General features: G+C 36.1%; 1 long non-coding RNA gene across 1 annotated transcript; it reads right to left on the bottom strand.

Moving 5' to 3' along the window:
* Positions 1 to 755: 755 nt before the first annotated feature.
* Positions 756 to 2,377, bottom strand: LOC143415191 (uncharacterized). Its single transcript, XR_013095823.1, has 4 exons — positions 2,279 to 2,377; positions 1,696 to 1,870; positions 1,386 to 1,551; positions 756 to 1,227 (listed from the first exon to the last, which is right to left on the bottom strand). It is a non-coding gene; the product is annotated as an uncharacterized LOC143415191 (long non-coding RNA).
* Positions 2,378 to 2,986: the final 609 nt, after the last annotated feature.

Below are 2,986 nucleotides of genomic sequence, written 5' to 3' on the forward strand. Positions count from 1 at the left end.
ATGTATGTATGTATGTGTGTGTGTGTGTGTGTGTGTGTGTGTGTGTGTGTGTGTGTGTGTGTGTGTGTATGTGTATATATGTGTATATGTATATGTATGTGTATACATGTATGTGCGTATATACGTGTATATACACACATACATGTATACGTATGTGTGTATATACGTATATACACACATACATGTATACGTGTGTGTGTATATACGTGTGTGTATATACGTATATACACACATGTGTGTATATACGTGTGTGTGTACACGTGTGTGTGTATATACGTGTGTGTGTACACGTGTGTGTGTATATACGTGTGTGTGTGTGTACACGTGTGTGTGTGTATATACGTGTGTGTGTGTGTGTGTGTGTGTGTGTACGTGTGTGTGTGTACGTGTGTGTGTGTACACGTGTGTGTGTGTACACGTGTGTGTGTGTACGTGTGTGTGTGTGTGTGTGTACGTGTGTGTGTGTGTGTGTGTACGTGTGTGTGTGTGTACACGTGTGTGTGTACACGTATGTGTGTGTATACGTGTGTATATTCGTATGTACTGTTAGACATTTTATTGTATTTTTACAGTAACTTACTGGCAACACTATTGCCAGTAAGTTACTGTAATTACTGATCTACAGTATCTTTACTGTTGTGATGTTTTACAGTTCAACCACTTTACTGTAAACATATATAACAGTATAACAGCTTTACTGTAAATGTTGTTTGTGGTAATGCAGCTTTACTGTAAACGTGGTTTATGGTATAACACTGTAATTGTGTACAGTATAATTTGTTTAGACTGTAATTGTGTTTTACAGCATATAAAATAATATTAACATTCATATTCAATATAAGAACATTTACAAAAAACAATATAATTCAATAAAGTAGTCTCAGAATAGTGAATTAAACCAACATTTATTGTTGATATTTTTTTTAACAAGAAAAACATTTTTCAACTGAATAAAAACAATGTCAATAACCAAAATAAATAGAAGCGTACATGAAAACTACACAGTCCTTCACCTTTCTGTGTCTGATTTTTTTTTAAGGAAAACAGTTTTTAATTCCACTAAAAACAGGACAAACCCACCAGCATGAACATTAAATAAACTATTACAATTGTAAAACAAAAATCATTTACAAAATGTAATAATTATCAGTGGGTCCCAGGAAATAGACATGGGATTTAGATTTCCATTACCAGGATGGTCGGGTTCAGCGTAGTCTTTATCACCACCTGTCAAAGACACATCATCAATATTCATGTTTGCTCAGGTTATTCACTTGTTCACATCTGTCTGAGATCATTCATACTGTTGTATGGATGTGTGTATAGTATGTGTATTTGTGTAATTATCAGCTATGTAAAATATATTATCATCTCTGTATTCTTACCTAGTTGGAAGTCCTCCATTCAAACTCAGAGAGCCGCTGGAGGAAGGTGGTGATCCGAGGGCTGATGCTTGTAACCTTCCTCTTTACGACACGACCTGTCTTGCGGCTTGTACCAAGTTTTGCAGGGCATTTTGTTCCCATGTCTGGATTGATCCTCACAAAGAACCTTATAACGGAAAAAAGGCTGCTTTAATTTCAAAATTAAAACATACATTACAGCAATCACCTATATGTTTCTGCAACTGTAGTCAAGCTATCACATATATTTCATTCTTAAATGGTGTAAGCTTTAATGGTGTAAAGTATTTACCTCTGTATCATCTCCAGTGTGATGGACGCTGACTCCTGATACTCAAGGTTGAAAACGTAGTATGACGCAAAGAAGACAGCAAGGGTGCTGGCGAAGTCATGCATCTGCTCAGGCTCATAAAATACCTTGCCCTCCAAACTGATCATCTAGCGGCTTGCAGACATGAAATTATTCCCTAAAAACAGACAAGAGTCCAATAAGACAATGTGCTCACCCTTACAAATACGGTTTCCACAAGAATGCTGGATAGCAGGCCTCACACTGTACAAAAATAGAATCCACACGGTTTGCTGCTATTTCTCTTATTATTTATTATGTAATGAAAATTATGATCAATTACAGGAAAAAACTGCCTAATGTTTTGGCATTTTGGCCTGTGCTGAAATGTTAGGCTGTTTTTTCCTGTTGGTCATTGTGTATAATAAATAATAAGAGAAACAGCAGCAAACTGTGTGTATTCTATTTTTATACAATATAAAACAGACAAACCCCTGTTAAATAAGTTGTTGTGGGTACAAATACCACAATAATTACATAGATTTTTTACAAAAATATTACAAGAGGATTGAAACTATTTACTTACCAAGCGCTATTACCCTTGGTGTGATGGGTAAGGTCATCTCTCTCTCAACAGACATCTTGGTGGAAAAAGCCTTTAAAACACAAACACTGAGGCTACATCACACTGTCAGGGCAGGAGGACAGCAATGCACCACACTGGGCGGGAAAAGACAGAGAGACAATTGTTAATTTAATGTTGCATTTATTTAACCCTTGAAAAATATATTTACATAAGTAAATAAGAGAAAAAAACACACACAACCCATCTTTTCCAGAATAATTCAACTAATTGCTCTTTTGACCAACCTAACACAGACGTTACATGGTTTTCCTATGAAAAAGACCCTGGAAGACGTTGTATTAAAGGAAAAAAAACATGCTCCCCTTCCCACTTAAAAAAATAATAAATATTAAACTTAGGTTGGAGTTCCTGGCGCCACCAACCTAATGTTATATTAACTTTTTAATGTTGTGTACTGCAGCTCACACAAAATTAAATAAAGCAGGCTAACCTACATGAGCAAGTTCAAAACTGGATAAGATTGTTTTAGCAGTCTCTAAATTTCCCCCAAAAAAGTTGTCTTTCTTTATTCTCATTAAATGTGTATTTTTACCTGCTGCTTTAGCTGAAGCTAAATGTCCCACTGTTAGCGTGGCCAGCTTCTCAATAGTCATAGAACAGAAGCGCAGGAGGACAATGCACCACACTCGGCGGGAAAAAGACAAAGAC

Source organism: Maylandia zebra, linkage group LG23 (assembly GCF_041146795.1).
Source record: "Maylandia zebra isolate NMK-2024a linkage group LG23, Mzebra_GT3a, whole genome shotgun sequence".
In the NCBI taxonomy this organism is placed as follows: Eukaryota; Metazoa; Chordata; class Actinopteri; order Cichliformes; family Cichlidae; genus Maylandia; species Maylandia zebra.